We start from the raw sequence: 27,500 nt of genomic DNA on the forward strand, positions 1-27,500 counted from the left end.
TTCTATAAAACAGCACAGTGTGTGTCAATATATATTTACATAAGAAACACTGCTGCATTACTGCACCCACTGTACTTGCAACAATTCATTTAGACCTGAAACTCATACACCAGTATTATGTTATACTTCCAAATAACTGATTCTTATAGTTATAACCCACTAAATTTTGCCAGGATTGCATGTATTTTTACATGCATTTGTATATAACCAGTTACAGTTTAAATCAGAGACCACTTACCAATGTTATTTGACTTTACCAACAAACTTTATTTCTATTGAGGTATGCATTACTGCTGCACATTACTTAAAGTCATACTTAGCTTCCTTGTACCTGATACTTACATATTCTGAATGCCAGTACTCATATTTTGCATATCTGTACATAAGGTTACTCAAAACTGCTTTAGCTTATTAATTTATAGGTTAATAGGTGTAAACTAGGCTAGCAGCCACTAGGGCCTTCATAAGCCTAGCCACACATCACAAAAGTATTCCATAAGTTTATCAAACGTTAAAAGTTATTTTAAGGGGTATATGTAAGCTAGGGTGTGATTTACTGGCTACCTTTACGTGTTAGAGACATAGCTGCTAAACCTGAGTAAATTTATGATTTCTCATCCACTTGTCCAGGTTGTGCTTAAATAGGGTTAGAGGAGGGGAATTCCCTGCGACACACACCTGTCCTTCCATCAAGCCTTATTTAGGTTGCAAGCAAGGTTCAAGTCCCTATACCAAGTAGTGATGATGCTATTGTTTTTGCAGATGTACAAAACATCTACCAGAGCAGGATTCAAGAGTGTGCTGTATGTCAGGCATTGATCACCTCTCAACAGTCTGAAGGAAACCAAGGCTAGAGAGAGGGCTTTGAGATGTTATGCATGGGACGTGTTGTTAACAACCTGTATTATTTTTGCAAGGAATATTTGTAAATATTCATGTTGCTGCATGTGACTGGTCAGGTACACACTGAAGGTGGGCATTGTACTCGATAGTGGGTCTAATGAGGGCTAAATACATAGGAATGATGGCCTCCTCGGATCTAGATGTCATGTCTTTGCTTATAAGTTGAGCAACAGAGAATGATTTCCTTACTATTTTAGACACATGTTGGTCAAAAGCCAGATTACTATCCACATACATCCCCAAAGTCCTGACTACTGGGTCCACTCTTAGGGCTGTTATCAATGAGGTAGTTTCCTTTGGAGGCCAAATTCCTAAAGGGTACTATTATGCATTTCTTGAAATTGTGTTTAAGCCATGGCTTGGCACCAGTCATTCATTTGTCAGTGTTAGTCCTGCATCTAGGATGTTAGTGTCTTGAGGAAATTCTATAACTGCTCCTTGTTTGCCGTTATCTGCAAACTTGGTCAGCCCGAGGACTTTGACATTGGCTTTGACTTCCAAAAAGTCAATGTTAAAAAGGAGTAGGCCCAGAATAAACCCATGAGAGACTCCTCTAGTGACTAACCTCTTTATGGAGATGGTCTGCCCTTTTTTAACATTCTGTGTCCTATCTAAAAGCCAGCTGGCTGTCCAGTATGTAACATATGGATTAATGCCTAATTCTGTGAGTTTATTTGCAATGCCAGAGAGGGGTATTTTATCAAATGCCTTACCTAAGTCAAGGCTAACAGTATGCACTGTTTTTCCCTCATCCATTGCCTTGGTGACCTTTTGAAAGATGTCCACCAGGTTGAGTAAGTATGATCTAGATGATTTGACAAAGCCAAACTGGGTTGGATCCAGTGGCTGAAGGTTTCCTTTGCTCTTATTAATCATTTCCATGATAATTTTTTCCATGGCTTTGCATATGAGACTAGTCAGACTTATAAGTCTGTAGTTCCCAGGGTCTATTGATGGACCACCCTTGTGCAGAGGGATGACTGTTGCAGTCCTTTGTTCATGTGGCACAAATCCTGTCTGGAGGCTATGGCTAAATAGTGACTCCAGAGTTCCAAATAGGTTGCCTCAAAATAGTCATTGTTATACTTCTTAGTTGTTCATTAGCCTGATGAGAGAATTTTTATCCTGCAGGACCCTATATTTCCTAGCTTTAGCTATGACTTTTTTTCCTTTTGTTATACAATCGGTTTATGTTTGGATTCCACTGAGTTGTTTTGTGCTTTGAGTTGTTCTGGGCTTATTTTGAATAACAAGATACACTAGAAATCAAATAAAAATGCACTGGCATAGGCTGTAAAACTGGGCTCTGTTTTAATGAAATAAAATAACTACACAGACATTAAGTGCTTTCATCTCTCACTCAGGAGACTTCATCAGAGTCATTCTGATGAAGTCCCCTGAGTGAGAGACGAAAGCGCTTAATGTCTGTGTAGTTATTTTATTTCATTAAAACAGAGCTCGGATTTACAGCTTATGTTGGTGCATTTTTCATTGTTTTCTAGTATATTTTGTTTTCACGCTGCTCAGTACTTATTTCGGATAACCACAGCTATCTGTCTGCATCTATTAACATGATTTTACAGGATTTCTGTGTACAATTCTGCATAGGCATCTGTATTTTATGGGTTTGGAGATGACTGAATTTTTGTCAGGTAATCACGTAATAATAGGTAGTTTGCCTTTGAGTTGTTGCTAAGTGGTAAAGGGTTTGTTAGGATCACAGAACTGATTTTTATTTTGAAGGAGACAGCTTTATACTCTGTTCTTACCAGGGAGGACATTATGCTGGGGGTTGAAGGGCAACATTCTCCCATATTTGTGACTACCAGATACGGTGCATTTTCATCCATTAGGCAAATGGACTAACTGATCCAGGGTGTTTGTGTTTACAAAGTCCAGGAATCTATTTGCCTGAAAATTTGGGGTCATGTAGGATTCCAGTTTATAGAGGGCCAGTTAAAGCCCCCCATGTACATGGTGTTGGGTTAAATGGTAAGTGTTTCCAGTAAATCTAAGGCTGAGCTATGTGTTTTGTGAATCCTAGATGGTAATCTGTAGCTTGCAAGGATATGATATGGCACTGCCTATGGTAATTTGGACATAGAGTAGTGTAAGGGCACCAGCTAGTCTAAATGTGTGGAAAACATTGTGTCACTGCACAGAAGTCTGTATTCTGTAAGGTGAGGTGAGCTAAGGAGGAAGTGGAGTTTCTTGTATAGACTCATGGCATCAGACAGTAACACCTCTCGATTTACTTGTGCTTGTCAATTTAGCATTGCCTAAAAAATGTACTGTGGAGGAGGTAAATGTTTATTCAGTACTTGAAAGCCTTGCAGGAACAGGTGCATACCGTCATTGACAAAGCAATGGAGTCTGTTAACCATATCCTCCCATCCTGACAAATAATGTACCCCTTTTGAATGACACCAGAAGCTAAACCAGTTATTAAAGTCAGTCACCATCTGTTTGTCTAGTGGCATCATCCTAGGTTAATACCAGCCTTGGGCACATAGTCTAAGGCTCCATAATGTCTCGTCATATAGTCCAGGGAGGTACTTCTCATGTCATTTACACCCACATGTTCACACAGGTTCTTGTGGTTCAGTGACCTGAGTGTGAAAGTGACTAATAGACAACTGACCATGATTTTCACCTTGTTCAGCCTGGTGAGTGGGGCATCGATATGTCTCACAATGGAATCTTCTATGGCTAGAGTATTTGGCAATGTGTCATCTTGCATTATGGGCTTTGTATTTGAGTCTTCACTGAGTTTGGCTGCATATATGGTGTTGGGTGTTGTTTCAGTAGAGTGATCTGGGCTTTGTTGAGGATAACTGATATGGGTTGTGTGTCTGGGAAGTCTTTAATGTTTAAGAAAATTGTTTTTTAGGGCCTCAACATATGTTGGTCTATGTGTCAGAAGCATTCTATGTGTGGTGGATGTAGTATGTGTGTTACTGACAACCGGACTGTTATTTTGAGTGCTTGTATGCTACAGTCTTGTCTCCAGTGACAGTGTGTAATTAAATCTCTCATACACTGTATTGATTTTTCTAAGGATTACTTGGTTGTCAGTGAACATGAGACAATTTCTACATTGTCTCAGGGTGCCCATATCCACCAGACTGGCAATGGAGAAATTGGGAAAGTGCATTTCTATGATGTCAGGCCATTTTAGGTGAACTACAAGGGTGTGGTGCTCGAGGGATTAGTAGCAGGCTAGCTTAGGTGCTTTTGAGGCTACAAGCAAAAACTAGGCTGTACAGGAAGAGATTCATGCTGCAATTCTCAGCACACAAGTTGCTCTTTGTGTAACTGAGTTACTGGGTACAATTTCAGAGATAGTTCTGTAAGGAAAATTTAGTTTGTGAGTGCCTGCATCTATACAATGCAGTGTTAAATGCAAATAGAACTCTAGACAGTTATTACTGCATATTGCTTAAACTCCTTTTTAGCATTATGTCCCTATGCTAACATAGTTAATATTTCTGAATCTTATCTCACTTTGCTAGTTTTGCTGTCTTAAGTTTCTATTGATTTTTCGTGGTTGTTGTGCTTAACATTTCTTCCTATATGATAAGTGTATTTATAATTCAAGTTAGCTTGAGCAATGTATTTTCTGTGTTATATTAAACAATGCATTTTCTACATGTGTATTTGCATTGCATTTGTATAATGCATGAATTATACTTTTTCTGCAATGGCTGACTGTTAACATTTTCATAGGTTCATAGGTAGGTACTAGGCTAGTAGCCCTAGGACCTATATAAGCCTAGCCAAAAATTTACCCTGGCTTTCGCCACCCAAGAAAATTATTTTCCTGTGCCCCTGTCGAGCAGAGCCACAGAAGTGATCCCCGGGGTGAATTTCCTATTTCCCATCCAGTCATCAAGATTTTTCTTGAAGAGTGCTAATGAGGAGCTTTGTATGATATAGATAGGTAGTTTTTTCCAGAGTATGGGAAGTCTCTGGGACAGGAATCTATCCCTCCAGCATGTTCTGTTTAATGTGGTGACAAGGTTTAGGTCCCTAGCGCGTGTATCTCAGAGGGATTGGGATTTCTTTAAGTGGAGCATGTCCAACAGCTCTGGGTTTGACATAGCTTTGTATGTTAGGCAGAGATTGCCTATGAGTAGGCGATATGCAATGGAGTAAAGCTGGAGTTTTTTGAGACGGTCTGTGTAGGCTATCTGTTTGAGGCCAGTAATCCTCTTTGTGAGGTATTTCTGCAGCCTTTCCAGTTGTTGTAGATGTCTTGTGAGGTACATACCAAAAGGGGTGTTGTACTCTATAATGGGTCTAATGAGTGATGAGTAGGGGGGAACAATGACCTCTTTTTTCCTGGATGAGAAACTTTTTGTAATAAGGTGTGCCATGTAGAAGCATTTCCTGACTATTGTGGCGATGTGATTATCAAAGGAGAGACTACTGTCCACCTGTGTCCCAAGGTCTCTTATCACACTTTTGGTGTTAAGTAGACTACCACCTATGTGATAGTTCATGGGTACAGAGTTTTTACTAAAGGGGATGAAAATGCACTTTTTGGCATTGAGCATGAGGCCATGGCTTTGACACCAGGCATCTGTCTCAGTGATGCCCTTTTGTAGGGGGTTCACATCATTAGGAGTTTCAATTATGGCTCCTAGTTTGCAGTCATCTGAGAACTTCACTAGCCAAAGACCTTCTGTGTTAGCCTGTACTTCAGAGAAGTAGATACCAAACAGGAGAGGACCCAGGACTGAACCCTGTGGTACTCCACTTATCACTGGTCTGAAGTCGGATTTGGAGTCTCCTACTTTCACAGTGTGGGTGCTGTCAGTGAGCCAGTTGGCAACCCATCTTGTGACAGGGAGTTATACCTAGTTTAGTGAGTTTATCTATAATTCCAGAGTGGGGGATGGTGTCAAAAGCTTTGGTGAGCTCTAGATAGGCTGTGTGAACCACCTTACCCTCATCTACAGCTTTGGTGATTGCTTCAAAGAAGTCTGTCAGGTTTAGGAGACATGATCTGCTTTTACAAACCTGAACTGGGTGGGTCCAAAGTTTGGAAATTACCAATGTCTTTGTTCATAAGTTCCATGATGATACGTTCCATGGCCTTGCAGAATAGGCTCCTCAGGCTAATGGGGCAGTAGTTCCCGGGGTCCATGGTGGCTCCCTTTGTGGAGTGGGATAACCATCGCTGTGCGCCATTCAGTGGGCACAAAGCCTGAGATGAGGCTATGATTGAACATGGTACTTAGGTGGGGTGCCAGTTCATTCTGTAGTTCATGTAGAATGCAGCCCGGGATGTTGTCAGGTCCCATGGATGCTGTGTTCTTGGCTTTGGAGATGTGGTTTTTACCTGTGCAGCCGTGACTACAGGAACTTTGCATTCTTCTGGTATAGAGATGGGCCCTTTAGGGGGTGAGGGGGGGGGGGGTAAAGTTATCATTGAAATTACCAGAATGTTGGCAATATCAGTTGGTTCTGTATATTTAGTGCCATTGTGCTGTAACTCAGAGCAGATCTGAGTGTTGCCATTGAGATTCTTGACATAGCTATAGAATGCTTTGGGGTTGTCTTTAGAATCAGTGGCAATTTTGTTTTTGTAACTAGTTTTGGATGATTTTATGAGGGATCTCAGCTTCTTGCTGAGGCTGACCAGGGAGTTCCTCCAATCATGGGATTTTACTCTTTTTTTGCAACAGTTTCTTTCTTCTGTTGTAGAGTTTGTTTATGGCAGGGGACACCAGATTGGCTTCCTTTTTTTGGAGGATAGCATCTTGGTTCTGTTAGGAATAGCATGATCTATGCACTTGTGTAAGTGCTTATAAAGTGGATTTGTGTAGGATTCAACAGTCATACCTCTATTGTCAGTCTGCGTGGGTGTCATGACATTTACCACTTCTGTCTTAAGAAGCATGAAATTGGCTTTGGAGACATTTTTTATGGTGGTTTTCCTAATGGGGGGTGAGGGTGGGATGTGGATGTCTAGGGTGATTAGCTTTTGGTCGGATCTGACTAATGATGAACTGACCTCTGGTGTGGAACACCGGTCGCCCATGTTGGTAATGACCAGGTCTAGGATATTGCTGCCCCTGGTGGGGTGTGGATAAGTTGATCCAAGGCATTGGAATTTATGAATTCCAGAAAATGTTGAGCAAAAGAGTTGGTACGTGAGTAGTTTTCCCAGTTAATGGTGGGGTAGTTGAAATTGCCCATTATTAGGGTGTTGGGTTGTACCCTAATATTTTCCAATGTATCAAGAAATGAGGAGTATCCGCAGTGGTGGTGTTGCGGTAGCGTTGTCGCCTCATAGCAAGACGTTGTCCCATTCGATTCTCAGCTAGTGCATCTTCTGTGTGGAGGCATACATGAATGGGGCATGCCTTCGTTGAAGGTTGTGTGTCAGGGCTGGTAACCCGGTATGTAAAAATCCACTACCAATCATTAGCGGACTGGAGTTCCGCTGTGGCGACCCCTAACCAGGAAAAGCCAAAAGACACAAAAATCAAGAAATGAGGAGTGGGAATCCTGGGGCATGGTGGGGGATCTGTAGCAAGCTACAGTTTGGATTGTGGTCTTGCCCAGAGTTAGTTGCATTTGGATAATCTGGAATGCATTATGCTGAGCAACTAGCCTGGAGGTGTGGATATCCTTAATGAATATGGACACACCTCCGTCTTTAGTATTTCGGTTCAGGTTAGGTGGCCAAAAGGTGTGTTATGAATTATAGCCTGGTAATGCAGGGGTGTTCTCTGGAGCCTTGAACCAGGTCTTTGTCACTGCACAGATGTGGATGTTCTCTATTTTAAGGAGTGCCTCGAGTGAGTGCATTTTGAGGTTTAGACTTCTAGCATTGAGTAGCATTACCCTCAGATTTTGCTTGCTTGTACCTGTTATGGTGGTGAATTTGTCATTTGAACCTTGCCTAAAAAAGGCACTATAGGGGTGGCAAGAGCCTTAGCCAGTATTCGGAATCCCAAGGGCGACAGGTGCAGGCCATCTCTGGCAAAGCATCATGATCTGTCGATCATGTCATCTCAGGAAGACGGATACTGGATCCCCTTAGAATGACACCAGAAGCTTAGCCAATTGTTGAAGTCAATAATTTTGTCCTTGTACTGTGGTATCATTCTGGGTGATGGCAAGATGCTACTCAGGGCTAGAGTCATACCTGCCTGGGCTACAAAATCGGAGAGCTCCTCCATGTCTCTTTTCATGTAGTCCAGTGAGGTATGTCTCAGGTCATTCACTCCAACATGGACAATAACAGAGTCATATTTTATGTGCTGTGGAGTGAACTGATTGCGTGCGCTATGTGTCAGATCTTGGCACCTGACAGGCAGTTAACAGTAACTTTCTCCTTGTTTAGCCTGGTGAGTGGAACATCAATGTGCCTGACTATAGAGTTACCTATGACTAGAGTGTTGCTGCTTGTAATTTATGCTACTGCTGTATTAAAATATGGTGTGTCTTATATTTTGTTTTTACATGCTTGCCCAGAGTCATGGCAGAAAAAGAGTCCACAGACCAGTTAACTAACCTGGTTAACACATAAAAATAAAGAGATAAATAAATACAGTAGAGAGTTTATTATCTGAACATCGATTATTAGAAAACGTCAATTATCAGAACCAGCCTTCCAATGTTTTCGGGTAGGAAAATCATAAAGTCTGACTATGTAAACATTTTACGTATTTGCTTGAGCATGTTTTTTGAGCTTGTAGCCAGCTTGTGTGTGAAAAAATATTCTTTATTGTCCACTGGAATCACTGAATGGTTGAAAAGTGTATTCCTGTATGCAGAAAAAAAGAAGATTTTAGAAGTTATTTATCTGTTTCAATTATATGTTTGATTATCTGCACAATTTGATTATCCGAACTACCCTAGGTCCCAATTAGTTCAGATAATTGACTGTCTACTGTAGTGTATAATTTGTCAAAATCTGTCCCCGTCTCAATACCCTCATTATCATTCTTTGAAAAAATCACCAATGTAGTGGGTAGCATTTATGCACTACAATAACATACCTGGATAGGGACAAGGCCATTGACATTAATCATTATTCAGGTATTAATGAGTGAATTGGAAATCTGGATATAATCTCATGTTGTGTGGTGGATAGCTAACTGGCTGTCTTATGTAAACCCTAGAGTAGCAGGTACCACTTCTGAATGCAAAAAAAGTTATTAGTGGTATACCACTGGATTCAGAAGTGGCCTCTCTCTCGCTCTCCTATGTGGTTCTCAGATTCTTAGACCTTCAAGCCAGCACTTATGTCCTATGATTATCCAAGTTTGCAATTGACTATAAATTGGCTCTTGCTATTTGTTCCTCCACTGGCTTGCAGTTGCCCCAACACTGGTTAGACTATAATAATAACTGGTGCAAGGACAATGGTCTCATCCTAGACATAAAAAGTAGCATCATTAATTTTGATAGACATAACATTTCTATGCCATATCATTTAGGCTGCACATACCCTCCAAGCAGACACTGTTGTAAAGGATCTAGGCACGCTTGTTGACAGTTCCTTGCCCTTTCATTAACATGTCTCTTTAGTAATTGCAAGATCTTTCTTCTTAGCTCATCTGATTCCCAAACTCATCTCCTCTAAATCCAAAGAATCTAATCGCCTTTGCTCAACTCTTATCAGAACCATTGTTGAATATAATGGCCTTTTTGGCATGTATTTTTCTAATATCACTCAACTTGAAAAACGTCAGACATTCCTAACTAAATGATCCATGACCTCAGGAAACTGGTTGTCTGAACAGACTGACCAGCCTCTCCCTATACTCAATGTCTTATAGACTCCTATGTGGTGTACTCAGTGTCTTATAGACTCCTATGTGGTGTACTCAGTGTCTTATAGACTCCTATGTGGTGAAGTACCTAGCCATGAAACATTCTACTGTCTATGACTTCCTTACTCATTTGCTAAGCAAATCATTGCCTTGTCAAATGCATTATTAAGGGACTTAAACCTTCATCAACGGATAAATAAGACACATTGGCTTGATAGAATCATAATCCAAGTGTACTCCCAACATTTGAATCAAATTTCACCTATATTTCAGACACTGTATGAAATTCTTGGTATTCTGACCTTGATTTCTAGATTTGTTGACAGGAATGCATGGTCACATCATAGACCATAAGACAGCAAATCCCATCCTCATTAGAAAGAATTTTGTTGAATACCAAAAACAACATATACACAACCCTCCCCCAAAAATGAAACTAAGTTGACCATTTTCTACATGTTTTTCAGTCTCCTGCCACATTACCCTTCCTACCACTGAATGATGTCTTAATAGCCAAAAGTTTCTCAAAGCATTGTCTAAGTTTTCTGCAAAAGCTCATCTCCATTTCCAGTACACAATGCACCACCTGCAACTAATAACCATCGTCCTTTTCCATCGTAACAGTTTGCATTTGCTCTGTCCATAAACTTCCTACAGAAGTCTAACCAGGGTCCCCAAACACAGACAACTCCTTCCAGATTTTTCAGAATTGCTTTTCCTGTCATTGCCTACCCTGTCACAATGCTCCTCATGAATGGTATAAAGATAGGCTCTTATTCTGTAATAAAAGATGTTACTGATTTCCTTACCTCAGTTTTAAACTATGGTGTCAAACCCACCTTTTTCAGTGTATTACACAGAGGCATTTCATCACCATCTGAGAAAAGGAAAATTGATTGGATCCATAGTTTGTTAAAACTGGCTAACATGAGAGACTGGGATTTCAATTGTCATTCTGTCATGGAAAAAAGCTTGCACACCTTTGTTAGAGATAGCTTACCCTTTTACAAAGCAGGTAAAATAATTTTGACTATCAATTTTATGAATTATGTGGATGCAGGTGCGCAGATGTTTTGGATTGCTCAGCTCAGCAACTACCTACTATACCCACATCAGTATAAATACCACCTTGGGTCTCCCCTGAAAAGAGACAACTGGTCTAGTGGGATTACCCTGGTATACAAAATGGAAATAAATAAAATAAATAAATAACATGACTTATTGTAAGGTTTATATTTTACAGAATCAGATACTACACACCATATTATCAATGAAGTAATCACAGAAACTTGGTAAAAATATATACTGTAGATTGAATACAATTTTTAGAGGTACAAGCCTTTCATCTGACATAGAAGTTATAACATGGGTACAAATAGACATGTTCTGATTTTACTCAGAGGCCATATTCAGATACTTGACTTTCAAATTTACGACAATGTTCACAGAGCATCAGTCTATGTTTCCTTAATACATAGACCAAGGAAAAATGAGCTTACCTTTTGTGGGAGTAAGTTCTATCCTCAAATCTAACAAAAGTAATTTGAAGGAAGAGTTACAGTTCATTTATTCATTGACTACCCACACTAGCATAACAGCCAACAATGTGAGTTTACCACAACATATAATGGGGGTTATAAGCAAATAAAGTATCACGAAAAGCATTTTCACTGCATTTTTACATATGAATAAATTGAGGCAAATTGTCAAAAAAACAGACAAAATAAAACAGATCTAGTATTGTGTGTGTTCCCAATGTCTTCAAGGAATATATTTGTCATATTCAACCACAACCCAACTAACAGCAATCAGTCAGTAATCCTCATAAAATTCAAAGTACTTGATGTGTCAGGCGACCGTCCCAAATCTGTATGCAGAAGCATAATAAGGAAACCAGTGAATATTTAGAGCACATTCCATTTTTTTAACAAATTCACCTGTAGCATGTGGGAATCTAAAAAGACGTGCATTACAAATTTAAAGTAAACAACTCAGTTGTTAATGTAGGTAAGAAACACTTTACTCAGAGTGAGAGCTCAGAGGCAGGTATGAGGCATTAGTAGTACCACAAGTGGGGTTGATCAGGGGTGTCATGGGATGATAAGATATGCATGTTTATCTGTTAGTCTAGTGTTTCAGTGAAGAGGATTAAAGCAATGAGCTAATAATGAGCTTTATTTTGTAGTCCACATTTTGATTCCATTTATCTACAGTGTGACTTGGCTCATTTTGCCAATTACATTACTCATTAATTTGTGTAACAAGATAATGCTCCCAGGTCACCCCCGAAAAGAATTTTGAGCCTGGTAGATTTATCCATCATTATCATCAACATCCCCCTTTTTCCCATTTTTTACATGGTGTCAAGGTGTTGTGTCAACTGTCACCATTTCTGTCTAGTCAATGCCACTCTCCTACCTTTCACTGACACTCATGCAGGTCTTCCCTCACACAATCCATCCATCTCCTTGCTGGATGCCCTCATTTCTACTTGCCTTCTTCTTGTCAGTCCCAACTCTTCTCTACTAGATTGTGTTCTGATTTTCTGAACTTGTGCCCACACCACTGTAATCTGTTCTCTTTGACCTTTTCTGCAATTGGAGCTACTTTGGCTTCTGCTTTTATGTCCTCATGTCTTCATCTGTCCCATACATCACATCTAGCTTCCTCCTCTGCTTTGCCTTAACTGCTAAGGTTTATGTACCATGCAGTAGTACTGGTCGCACCACTGTTTTGTACACCTTACTTTTCACCTTTGGCATTCTTCTGTCATACGGTACACCTGACACTCTGTACCAGTTGGCTATAGCCTCTCTGATTCTAGCTTTTGCCTCCTCATTCAGACTTCCCTTCTCCTCAACCACCCCTTCCAGATTCTTGAAGCTGTTAACCTGTTCCACTATGTTCCCTTCTATCTCATTTCTCACCTTCTTCTGATTTTCCCCATTTGCTGCCATAACAACTGTCCTACCTGTTTAGCTGTGCTCAGTTTCATCTTATGAGCTTTCAGTTTTGCATTTCTTTCCAAAGTTCTTGCCACATCATCTGCATACAGCAACTTTGTTGATTTGTCCCATTCTATGTGTTTGCTAACGTAGCCCATCACCAGTATAAACAGCAGTGGGCTCATAGCTGAAGCCTGATGCATTCCCACTCTCACTGAGAAACCCTCTGTGAGATTGTTCATACTTGACTCATTGGACCCCTGTACATAGCCTGCACTAATTCTACCAGTGGTTCTGGGTCTCCATACCACCACAAATACTTTCATCAACTCTAGGAATGCCTATTTGAACTCTTTCCTCATCTTTAGATACGTCTTAAGTATCTGTCTGACTGCAAACGTCCGGTCAGTTGTGATACATCCTGATTTGAATCCAAACTGCTCATCTGCTGTTTTATTTTCTTCTGCTGTATGTATTCATTTATCAATCACCCTTTCTAGAACTTTCATGCAGTGTGATAAAAGTTTGATACCCAGTTTACAAATAAAAAAGGAAAAAGATCTTGCTGGTGCATAAATGTTATGTTGGAGAAAGGTAACAATGACATCATATTTCAACTACTAATTATAAATCATCAACATGGCATTCTCACCCTTGGTGTTAGGCCTTGAAAATTGATGTTTACAAGCATCTAGGTGACAGAAACTAAAAGGCTGACATTTAGCGGACACGTAAGTGTTGCTGGGGTTGTAGATACCTACTTGCTATATTTTATATCTTCAGGAATAGCTCTTTTTAGAAAGAAAGAGTTGTGTTTCTAGGCAGTTATTTGATTACACCAATTCTGCCTGTAAACAGAGCATCCTAGTTTAGAAATAGAATATGTATTTTTAGTACTATGACTTCAGCAAACAATCTTTATTTAAATAAATTAGCTAGAAAGGGAGCCCAAGGAATGTCTAGAACTGTGGTGCAGAAATATAATCTGGCTTTGTGGTAAAAGGGTAATCTGCATTTGTGGAATTTTGTTGGACAGTTGCAGCTTTTGTTTCATATTTCATAGATGTGTTGTGAAATTAAACACATACAGTACATATTTATTTTAATATTACAGCTCTTCTATTCATTCTGATGTCTGAGTAATGGTCTGTTTATTTGCTTTATAAATATTACAATTATTTCTTAGCAGTCATACTGTCAGATACATCACTGATTTTAGCTCATAAAACCTGTCTGTGGACTGAAGCAGAATGCGATTTTACACACTACCCAGTTAAAATTTAAAGTAAAAATTCATAATAATTTATGAGGCTCTGCAGCCCAAAGGTAGTATAAATGTGCAGACATTTGAGTTTACTGTGCTCTGTGTTTGCAGTGTTCAGTCACAGCTCATATCACACAGTTTGCCCACTTGTCACACCACTGTCACACATTGTGGCAAAGAAAAGTCGATAGTTGTGATCATGATATTTAGTCAAGCAGTTTCACAACTTATAATCACTTAAGGGGATCAAAGTCTGATGGCTGAACATATGAACTGTATTTTGCAAAGTTCAGCCATTATTTAAACCATACATCTGCAGTATGTTATTCAAAACCATTGCCTTGTATGGGAAAAGATAGAGAGATAGATAGATAGATAGATAGATAGATAGATAGATAGATAGATAGATAGATAGATAGATAGATAGATAGATAGATAGATAGATAGATAGATAGATAGATAGATAGATATATTTGTTTCACCAAATGTTTCCTTAAAAGAGAAATCAGTATGGCAATTTCACTGAAGAGTTGTTGCACTAAAAAGTAATTTTCCTGAATAACAGTTCATAGAAAAAATCCAATACAGCAAGTGAACCTGAAAAAAATAGTTTTCACTCTCCATTCAGATGGACTGTTTCCGAACCCCCTTGGATATATATATATAATAACCACAGTCACACAAATGTGAAGAAAAGAGGAGAGACAACCACATCAAATTTCTGGCACTGCACAAATATAAACTGCACCAGCTATGATTGTCTATAAACTTCTAAAGGTTTGTGTGAATTGTTATTTTATAAAATACATTTTCAGTGAAATGACTGGTTAGTGAATCTGCTATACTTAATTGATACCACCATCTCTCTCTCTCTCTCTCTATATATATATATATATATATATATATATATATATATATATATACACACACACACACACACACACATATATATATATATATATATATTTTTTTTATAAATACGTGTGTGTGTGTGTGTGTGTGTGTGTGTGTGTGTGTGTGTGTGTGTGCGTGTGTGTGTAGATAGACAGATAGATATATAGATAGATAGATAGATAGATAGATAGATAGATAGATAGATAGATAGATAGATAGATAGATACACATAGATATGTATAAAATAAGCACATTTGTTTTGTAGTTTGCTTCCTTTACAGTGCATTTGCATGTGTCTGTCTGTCTGACTGTGTATCTATATGAGCACTGGTCTTAGTGTATGTCTATCATCCAGCCTGCCAGTGCCTTTTTACCTGTCTAAGGACTGCAAATCCTAGAGTGTCAAGTATCTCCAATGAAACTAAAACATTTAGTTCATGTTTATGAGCAATATTTTAGAACTATTTAATAGACAGTGGCTTTTTAAGATTGTGCAGTGATATATCTGAATGTGTGCATCTTGCTATTGGAATTGCATTAGAAGAAAGTAGTCTGTGTAAAGCATGTCACACCCCTGCATTTACTAACCTGTTTGGTAGCATTACATAGATGACTCTCCATGTCGTGTGTGTGAGTTGACTTCCATGTAATTTTTACTGCAGATACTGGTGTATTCCTTAATAATAATAGTTTACTGCCCTACAACAAATACAGGTGTAGCCTGTTCTAGAGATATACTGTACCCATTTCTGAGCCCAGTTGTTTGCTGTTACATAAACAGCCTCACTGCATGAAGAGACTGAACAATATTGCTGGCATTTATGGATAAGTGCTTCACTCATATGCAGATCTAATGTTTGAGGAGCTTGGTGCACAAAATCCTGAAGAGCTAATCACAGAAGGAACGGTCAGGGTATAGCAGCTGCACATCAAGCAAAGGACCACATAATAAAGTGAAGCCACAATAATTACATCAGCAACAGTATAATTGCAGTATTCATCATCATCATCATCATCATCATCATCATCATCATCATCATCATCAGTGCTATAGTAGAATGCATGGACAATGTGAATAACATCATGGCAAAGGTACGCTAGCATGCCTGAGATAGTGCATGCTGCTACATGCAGTGCAGAAGCACATATGAGTGACCAGCAGCACAGTCACAGGAAGGGCAGCACAGCACAGCTCAGCACTGTGGCCTGAATAGATAGACCATTGTGGGTTTGTATTGACATGCCGATTCAAAACATACATTAGGAGGAAATGGGATAGATGGGAAAAAGTGAAAATAGAAGGAAACACAATGTGGTGACCATAAGATATGAATTTTAAGATGGAGGAATTTTATTATTATTATTATTATTATTATTATTATTATTATTATTATTATTATTATTATTAATAAAATGAGGGGAAATAAATTATTGTTAAAATGAAGGGAAACATGTCTCCTGTATCTTTCTAGATGTGTCTAAAGCATTTGACACAGTATCCCACCAAAAGCTCATGTGTGAGTTGTCTCCTTCAACTTATCTCAGAAAGCCCACCCCTGGTTCCACAACTATCTTTCTGATCACCAACAGGCTGTGAAGTGGCAAAAATATCTCTCTTTTTGGCTACCTATCACTGTTGGTGTCCTCAAGGATCAATACTAGGTGCACTTCTTTTCTCTGTCTTTGCAAACAAACTTCACACTGTCTCCAGCCTTCTCACCCTCATCCAATAAGCAGATGACTCCGCCCTCCCTACCACAGCTCCAAGAAATTACCTAAAAATCCTTCTCTGCCATCAAATCCTACCCACACAACTTCCATCTCATTCTAAACCCAAACAAAACCAAACTGATACTCTTGCAGAATGGTCTCAATAAAGCTAATACCTACAGTCAGCACTTTAGAATCATCTCTTCTAACAACACAGTAATTGAACCAATCACAGAAACAAAGCTATTAGGTGTCACCATTGATAGCAGTCTGACATTTGACAAACATTTGGCACGTTATTAAAAAAGCCCACATCAAATTAGGTTCACTCTACCAACTCATCCAGACAAGGAAATCATCATGAGACACTTTCTATCCACCTTACTATATGCCAATCCAATATTCGCAAACCTTAGAAAAGCAGACCTAAATAGGCTAGAGGATTGCTACCACAAAATTGCCAAATTTGCCACTAACCTTCCCAACAGAACCCTTCATTGTGTTGCTCTCCAACAACTAAAATGGCTAGAGCTAACCAACCTCTTATCCTTCAACCAAATTATAGTAACCCATTCTGTCATGTACTAACTTGATAAGTGTCCAGCCCTGCAAAACTTAGTACAAACCCACAGCAATAACAGATCCCTAAGATACTCTAATAAACTCCTGCTAAAAGTCACTAAATCAAACAACAGCTTTGGAGACTCCCTCTATTCAAATCAAATCTCAAAAAAATTGAACTGTATACCGCAGAATATTCTCGCAACAGAAAACCCCACCTCATTCAAAAATCTACTTAAAACACACATAAATGACAATTGGACATGATCCTACACATCCCCCAGGCTAATGTGATTATCATTTCACCATCCCCTAACTCTATCTCTGTTCTTTCCTGTTTACCTTATCCACTGCCCTAAATTTTAATGTCACAGACTCTCTTAATACTCACAACCAAACGTTTTATACTGTACAATTACTTTTGTAGTATCCCATAGCAGTTCTGAATTTTTGAACTCTGAGCTGATTATTCTGTATTAATCTTGTAGATTTTACTGGTTTCAGTCCTACACTTTTTTTTTGTCTCATGTGAATATATTGTGACTAAAATAAATACTGCATATTAGTTGTAGTACTATAAGTTTTTTGTTTTTGTAAAATTGTAAACAATTTATAACTATCACTGGTTCTATCCAGTCAATGTTGGTTTGTATGTATAACATCATACTGTATTTCCCTTATACATGGAGCTTTTCTCCCCGAGCCTCCTTTGAAAAGGGGCTACTAAGCCCAGTCGGGCCACCCCATTACCAAATGTCAGCTAAATAAAACTAAAATATTGTTGCTATTATTTTCATTGCTAATATTGTTGTTGTTCTTGTTGTTATTGTTGTTATTTATTTTTCTGATCAGATAGAACCCCCTTTTTAATTATAAGAAGAGCAAGCTAGATAAGAAAGGAATCTGGGAATGGCTGTGTGTGATATAGAGGAAGAAGGATAGCAGAAGGTGGAGACAGACAAATCTAAAAACAGAGGCATAGATAGGTTAGTATATACACAGAAGGTGGGGAAGACAGTGGATTGATAAATAAAACAGAAGGCAGATAACTGGTGATGGAGAGGGATGAGCAATGAATAAAAAATGGGAAATTAAATACAAGTGAACATACCAGGAAGAGGATAGGGCAGACATCTAGCACAATTGACTGCCAGGTAGTCCTAGAGGGAAACAGAACTAGGCATTACTCACCCAGGTAGTTGATGTTATGAGATGATTTTACTGTCCAGAAGGCAAAGAGAAGACCTTGCAAGTCTTTCCAAAGGGTGTTCTAAGGTTCCATTGTGCACATCCAGATGCAAAAGCACCTCAGCAGTGTCCAACCTGCACTGCACATCATCATGTCACTGGAGACTTTTCCAGCTCAGCATGAAGAGAGGAACTTTCATTCTTTTGTGGAGAGACAGATGCAGAAGGCAGCAGTGACCCCCCCCCTCCAGATTATTTAGAGCAGAGAGACCATCACCTCCCTGGATGGCACTGATGACTCAGCACCAGATCCAGCTGCTGGAGGACATTGAGGACAATGCAGTCATTTCTCCTCCTTTTCCTTTTCCACTGAAGAATAGCACAAAGGGAAAACTATGACACACATATGATAAAGCCACACTTCAATGGTGCAGTGCACTGCCACAGAACACATACATGCTCCACTGCCTGCAGTGGCAGTCCTGCATTCTACAGCCATTAGCTATATTAAAGTGATGCTCCTCAGTCGATTCAAAATAAAACTTGTACAACAGTGTGCATACTGAAAGACAATGGTTCTAATCAAACAAGAAAATGCTTGCAGTATATTTCTTGCTGACTGTCCTGAACCTCTGCTCACCTTTGCAAAGCAGGTAGGGATGGAATTATCTTAGTTCATAGGTCCATAGGTTCATAGGTTCATAAGTTGGTACTACGCTATCGGCCCTAGGGCCTATACAAGCCTAACCATAACAATTCCCTGGATATTTATTCCCACATCAACTTTCTTGAAAGAGCTATCATAATGTCCTATCAGGTACTCACAAAAACTACTTGGTAGGAAGAAAAGGAACATCCTCCTCTCCCTGACACATCACGCAAGAGACCTGCTTATTCAGTACATCCACTCAAGAGGTAAGAAGATAGCTCTAGGTGCACAGTCGCATATTTGTGAATCACATGTCATGCATCACAGTGCAGAACCACAGTGCAATGCACATACACACACTTTATGCATGAACTCAGAGTTCACTTGCCTTGTGGTAAACTGTATGCATATGGGCTGCACAAAAGGGAATGGTTAGCAACTTGCGTGCAGGCAAGCATTTTGCTGACATTTGCACTGTTTGCCTTCATTTGCATAACTTTACTGAAAATGGTGATATAAAGCGTCATTGCCATTTTGTGCAACATGGTCTACAACAATATGACTAACATAGAAAGGAATTTGAGTAACTACTCTGTGCACAAGCAGCATTAAACAGTTAAGGAAGAAGACCTACCTGATAAAGTGCTCATCAATAACTACATGCCTTGCGGTTGATGTCAGAAACAGTGAGACACACATCCTGTTTATGTGTAACTAGAAGCCCATTTCACTTGCATTGCACATTAGTGTCTGGTTATGCAGAGGCAGCGAGCCATGACCACAGGATACTGTGAGATTTATATGTGTAGTGGGGGGGGGGGGTTCCAGAGCCATATGTAGAGGGTCTGTATTATATATGCGAATGCAATGAATTCCGAATGTTATATAATCGACCCACAATCCCCGAAAACCCAAAATGTCGAACACACAGATCAGCAATTTTTTTCCCATGGAAAAAATCGTTGATCCATAAAAAAAAAAAATCAAAACACAAAATAAAGTGGGGGCTTCACACCCCTCCTTAAATATACCAACTCTGGGATCGAAGTACAGTGGAGGAAATGGCAAACTCCTGAAAATGGCCCAGTGATGTTTTTTTTTCCCAAGGAAACAAATCGCTGTTCCATGCCTTAGGTATTTTGCCATTTTGCATAATGACATTCGACTAAACAGCATTTGCAATTCATTCCATTCACTAAAATAATAGGGACCCTATGTACAGATATGGATAAAATACCATATCAGGGTGAAGATGTGCATAACACTAACTGCTGCTGCTGTTAACCAGATTCATACACAGGGAAGCTGATGCCATAATTATGTGTGCTAATACAGCACTCCACCAATTAACTAAATCATACAGCTCTGCAGGTGATTCTTTATGTCCTCATACATTTCCAGAATGTGACACTTCTTACCTCTAGCCCTCAAACAAATCAATACCAAAACACTTTCAAAATGCAACTCAAACAACACATCTTGGACTCCTGGCTTAGCTCTTGCTCCACTCCTGGCGGAGCCCACATCCCTGCCATACCATCTCATACCAGCTTCAGTCCTTTGTCTGCTCCACTACTCTCTATTTTTGTTGATCCTTTCTTTCTCTAACTCTCTAATCTTCTCTTAAAAACTTACTTACAAATATGCCTCCTCATCACCCTCTTCTACTCTGTCTCAATAGCTGATGCCTGCCTCCCTGTATCATACCAGATGTTCACTTCTAAGCTTATTACCACTACAGTATGCTTTGTTTGTTTGCTTGTGGACATTATTGTATATGCAATGAACATCTTCCTATATTTTCTCATATTTCAACTATATATGTGCATGCTTTGTATCTGACAATTTCTATTGTTTATGTGTATGTTATTGTTTTTGAATTTAATGTGTGAGTAAAAATCCACTGCCAATCATTAGCGGACTGGAGCTCCGCTGTGGCGACCCCTTACTGGGAAAAGCCGAAAGACATTAGTTTTGTATATCTATATATATATATATATATATATATATATATATATATATATATATATATATATGTGTGTGTGTGTGTGTGTGTGTGTGTATGTGTTTGTGTGTGTGTGTTTAGATTTACTATCATTTGTCTGATTGCACCTTGTGCGAGTTATCGGTTGAGCGAACCAAATGAGCAAAAAAAAAAAAACAACTGACACAAATGTCGAACGCGGAAGTGGAGAATGTCAAATTCAACATATTTCAAACATTCTCCACACTTCTGTGAGTTGTACTGCTCTACTACACCCAGCAAAGAACATTTTTGCAGTGGGTCAAGACCCCATGCACTCCCCCATGTGCAGGGTTGTGTCCACCACACCCCCTGCTACTTATATATACAAACTCTGAGATTACACTAGAGTTAGGGAAAGGGTACATTTCCCGATCCCCACTATAGTGCGATCTGCATTAAAATGTTGAAACTCATAACAGCGAAAGCTATAGTGCATTTGCTGTTGTGCATTTCAATATTTCTTTTTTGTTCCTTCCTAATGTTGAATTGTACATTTGGACTTACATAAATCGAATTAAATCCGATCATCCCTTTAGTAGTAAACATATATATATATATATATATATATATATATATATATATATATATGGGTCTACTTCACATGGTCGGCAGTTCATTTGATCGACTTTTATTTGGTCGACAATTCATTTGATCGACAAGCAGTTTTATGTGGGGGGCTTTGCCCCCCCACCCCCCAATGTGGGGGGCTGTGCCCCCCACATCCGCCCTAACTATATATATCAACTCCAGGGTCGCACAACATTGGGGAGGGGGGCAAATCTGCCTGTCGACCATATGAATTGTCGACCAAATAACTGTCGATCAAATTAACTGTCGACCATGTGAAGGGGACCCATATATATATATCTATATATATATATATATATATATATATATATATATGTGTGTGTGTGTGTGTGTGTGTGTGTGTGTGTGTGTGTGTGTATGTGTGTGTGTGTGTGTACATAGGGGTTACTTCAGTGTCCATTCAGATTATTCTGTTAAACAAATCCTAATAAATAAATGAATAAATCATTCACTCATTCGTTCATTCAATAATTTATCCATTTCTTTATTTGTTTATCAAATGGGTGAGTTGGCTGTTCAGAGACCCTTTTTAGCCAGAAACAGGCCTTAAGGCAATAACAGTATTACAAAGGATTACATAAGAAGAAGAATGCACAAAGAAGCAAAAGCACTATTTCAGGTGTACATACAAAAAATAATATAAGTTACATACATAGTAGAACATCTGATTCTTGATACACCATGCATAAAGCAAAAATATAACACAAAAATAAATATTATTGTTCCAATATTGTGCTTTGTTTGTAGGTGTTTGGCTTCACAGACTAGATCAGACATTATAACCAGAAAGAATACCACCTCGTGACACAAAAAACGTTTATGTTTGAACTAGTTATGCATAAGACCCCCATGAAGAATGGGTTCCAGCCTTGATCTCCTGAGAGGGAATGGTTTACTATGCATTAATTATATGAAATGATTCCAAAAGCTTTACTCCTCATGTTATACCTCATTAGTTATCAAGAACTTTAAAGGTCAGGACTATCATTAACCACTACTGATTACAGCTTATTAGCTGTGCTACCCATAGCAGCCTTTATTTAAAGTAGACACAGTTGGGCATAAGGTTCTGTCACCTATTTACCCTTCTCAAAAGCAGTATTGTAACTAGTTTCTACTCTACAACTCTTTTATCAGAATATATGCAACTAATCTATAACATTTAACTCTCCAAACCAACCATTCTAATAACCCCAAACAATTTTGGAAGTCCATTAATTCTCTTCTCAACCCAGGCACCAAAAATAATCCTTGCCCTGATACTACCAAATCCGACACAGAAATTGCTACTCTTTTCAACTCCTTCTTTATTAATTCTATAGCTGAAGTAAATAAGTCCTTCTCTATTAACCCATCCTCACAGTTCAGTCACTCTACCCCAGCCTCTAAACCCAATCCTCCCACCACTTTTCAACTCAAACCAGTCTCTACCTCATATATAAAACAACTTCTCAGCAAACTGAAACCTTGCTCAAATGCCCCAGATAATATTCCATCTAAATTCTTACAAATTGCTGCAGATGGAATCGCTCTCCCCATTAGCATCCTAATCAATCGATCCATACAGGAATCATATGTCCCTAAGATGTGGCGTACTGCCTTTATACACCCCCTTCATAAGGGTGGTATAAACAGTAATACCTCAAACTTTCGTCCCATAGCCATCCTCTCCCCTATATCAAAAATATTGGAAAAATGCGTTCATGTTCAGCTAATGCTTTTCCTTACTAAAAACCACCTCCTCTCTCACACCCAACATGGTTTCCGTCCTGGCCATAGCACTATAACTGCTCTACTTTCATTCCTTGATATAGTCAATCATGCTCGTGACTCTGGCAAAATAGTTTCAACAGTCCTACTTGATCTCTCTAAGGCTTTTGACACTGTCTCCCATACTCATCTCCTTAGTCACCTCTCTAACCTTAACCTCTCCGACAATACACTATCCTGGTTCTCAAGTTACCTTTCCAACAGATCCCTAGCTGTAAAATGGAGAAAAGGCACCTCTAACTTCCTTCCTACCCCCACTGGAGTTCCCCAAGGTTCCATTCTTGGCCCCATGCTTTTCAATATCTTCATCAATGACTTCCACTCTGCCATCCCAAATACTAAAATCGTACAATACGCTGACGACTCCACCTTAATCTGCTGTGCCACCAATCTCCCTGAACTTCTAGCACACACACAAAATGCCTTCTCTGCCACTGAGAACTGGATGCTCCATAATCACTTATCTCTAAATGCTAACAAATCTAAAATACTACTCTTCCCCCCTACAAAATCCTTCCCTCTTGACAAAAAGACCTTCAAAATTAGAAGCCTTAAAAATTCTACCATAGAAATTGTCCCACATGCCAAACTTCTTGGGGTCACTATCGATGAAAACCTAAAATTTGACATCCATGTTCAACTCAACATTATGAAAACACATCAAAAACTTGGCCTGTTATACAGAAACTTCCACTATCTCTCTCCTTCTTCTAGACAAACGCTTGCCACTACCTATCTTCTTCCCTCACTAATGTATGGTGCCCCTCTATTAACTAACTTATCCGCCTCCACCTCCTCAAAAATGGAAATTTGTTATAACAAAATTTCTAAATTCACCACCAAAGCCAAACACTCCTCCCATCATTGCTCTGCCCTCCAGTCACTAAACTGGCTAGAACTCCCCAACCTTCTAGACTACCTCCAACTTACCACTGCCCACAGGCTATTATTTAACCCCTCTAAATGTCCTGCACTATCCAACATCCTTCAACCATATACCCCTAATAGGCCACTTCGATCGGCCCACCTAAACCTACTCAATGTCCACAAACCAAAACGACCTGCCGGGCAGCACCTCCTTTCTGTTTCCTTAGCCAAAAAGTGGAACTCTCTCTCTCCTACTTTAAGATTGACAGAAAATCCTAATAATTTCAAAACACTACTCCATTCCTACCTGTTTTCTAAGTGAAAGTGCAACTGCACTTTCCCCACCTAGCCTCCTCACTGTACATATTAACAGTAATGCTATTCAATTTCTTACTACTATCAGCCTTGTTCATATCTACTTATTGTTACTGTTGTCCTGTGTATATATGTAAATACTGTAAATAGTTTGCTCTCCCTTTATTCCCCTCCCTAACATTTATGCTTGTTCTACCACTCTGCCATTACTAGACTCAGACTCTTTGTAACCTTTGAATCATTCATTTCAATATATGACTCATATGTTATGTAAACACCTTTCCTTATATTACCTCTGTATCACAAATTACCAGCATTCATACCATGTAGACTGATGGCTGCATCCTTATGTATCTGTACCTTGAATCTTATGTTAATTTTTATCTTTTGTATTTTGTTTTTATCTTTGTATTTTGTAATGTGGAGCTTTTCTCCCCGGGCCTCCACTGAAAATGGGCTCCTGAGCCCAGTGGACCTCCCCGGTCATCAAACTGAAATAAATAAATAAATAAATTTATAATAAAAATAAATAAATAAATAACTTGGGAGATTTCCTTCGTACCTCTTCTTGGTTTCACCCTTTTTTGGTTTTGTTTTTATTTGTTTATTTAGTTAGTTAGTTTTTTCCCCAATGCCGTCTTCCTGTGCTGCAGAGCTTAATAAGTATTCCTAATTGTTTCAGCTGCATAAAAAATATTAGGAAGTCTTTCAACTGTCCCGTTTACATTACAAGATGCTTCCTTTCCTTATTATCTTGTCTATTTTTTGGTGTTAGCTAAAAGTTTTCATGATTTTTATCTCTATCTAATTATCTATCTGTCTATCTATCTATCTATCTATCTATCTATCTATCTATCTATCTATCTATCTATCTGTCTGTCTGTCTGTCTATCTATCTATCTATCTATCTATCTATCTATCTATCTATCTATCTATCTATCTATCTATCTATCTACCAATCTATTTATCTATCAGCTCTCTTTTCTGACAGTAATGCTGTTAAACTGTGGTGCTTACTAATGGAGTCATATTCAGTACTGTAGGATGAATCTTGCAAGAACTCATGGCCTTAACCATTTAAAATACGACTGTTTTGCTTTTGTTATGTTAACAATTCATAGGATCATAGCAGATTACTAGGCTAACGGCTCCAGGGCCCTTACAAGCCTAGCCAAGTTCAGCACGTGTTCCCAAGGGTGTCTGGTTCAAGCAGACACTAAAATCAGAACCTATTGCCCCTGTCCAAAAGGGACATAGGTGGAACCCATGGGGTAAATCTCTGTTTACCCATCCAATCAGCCAAATTACACTTAAATAGGGGCAATGAGTGGCTTTGTTTAACATGAATATGAAGCTTGTTCCAAAGGTAGGGCAACCTCTGTGAAACAAATCTGTCTCTCCAGCAGGTTCTGTTGATGTCACATACCAGGTTAAGGTTCTTTGAATGAGTGACCTGTGTGCCATTTTTGCGAATGTGCAAATTTTCTATCAAAGCTGGGTCAGATATTGCTCTATATGCTAGGCCCAGGTCACCTCACAACAGTCTGTATGACACAGAGTAAAGTGATAATGATTTCAGTCTGTCCGCATAAGACAGATCTTGAAGACCCTGAATTTTCTTGTAAGGAATCTTTGTGGTCTCTCTTATTTCTGCAGGTGTTTGGAAAGGAACATACTTAAGGGAGCATTGTACTCTATTACTGCCTGATGAGGGAAGGGTACAAGGGGGTTATAACTTCTTTTTTTTTGGAGGCAATGTCCTTACTTATGAGATGAGCAATATAAAATGCTGCCCTTCTTACCACATTGAAGACATGGTGATTGAAGTTAAGGTTTCTGTCAACATATGTTCCCAGATCTCTCACCACTGACTGTGTGCTTAAGGTATTGCGATTGATGTGATAGTTTGCAGGAATATCACCCTTGCTAAAGGGGATGATAATGCATTTTTTTGCATTAAGTTTAAGACCATGACTTTGGCACCAGTCATTAGTTTGCATAAGACCTTCTTGCAGGATGTTGACATTGCTAGGGGTTTCATTGATTGCTCCAGTTTACAGTCATCAGCAAACTTTGTCAACCACAGTCCTTTAGTTTTATTCTGTACTTCAGAAAAGTAGATTCTGAACAGTAGGGGTCCCAGAACTGATCCCTGTGGAATACTACTGGTTGTGGGTTTGCTGGTGGAGGTGGAGTCCCCTATTTTGACCGCATGAGTTTAATCAGTGAGCCAGTTTGTAACCCACCTGACAATATATGGGTTGATACCCAGCTGGGTGAGTTTATCAATGATGCATGAGTGGGGGATTGTGTCAAAGGCCTTGTCTAAGTCTAGGTAGGCCATATGGACAGATTTTCCCTCATCTAGGGCTTTGATGACTGTCTTGAAGAAGTCCACCAAGTTTAACAGGCATGATTTCCTCTTGACAAAGCCAAACTGGGTGGGCTTGAGTGTTTGGAGATTTCTTTTATCTTTGTTAATGAGGTCCATGATGATTCGTTCCATGGCCTTATAGATAAGGCCATAGCCTTACAGATAAGGCTGGTCAGGCTAATGGGTCTATAGTTCCTGGAGTCTGTGGATTTACCCCCTTTGTGCAAAGGGATGATGGTAGCTGTTTTCCATTTCATTGGGATGAAGCCAGTGCTTAGGCTGTGATTGAAAAGTGTGTCCAATGGTGATGCTAATTCCTGTTTTAACCCATGTAGAATACAGCCTGAGATGTTGTCTGGTCCCATAGAGGCTGTGTTTTTGACCTTGGAGAGAGCATTTAATACCTGTTCCTTTGAGATTCTAGGTGGGGGACAGGTGTTAGGGATGCTTTGGGGTATATGTGGTGGGGACAGGGGAGTGACATTTTCATTCAACCTGTCAACCAGCAGGTTTGCTATATCCACAGGTTCTGTATATGTAGTACCATTAACTATGAGTTCAGCCCATTTCTCGGCCTTACCTTTGAGGTTATGGATGTAACTAAAGAATGCCTTGTGGTTATCCTTAGTTAGGAAAGCTAAATTTGTAGTTAGC

The sequence above is a fragment of the Protopterus annectens genome, chromosome 6.part0, assembly GCF_019279795.1.
Source record: "Protopterus annectens isolate FY-2018-M chromosome 6.part0, PAN1.0, whole genome shotgun sequence".
Taxonomy (NCBI): Eukaryota; Metazoa; Chordata; order Ceratodontiformes; family Protopteridae; genus Protopterus; species Protopterus annectens.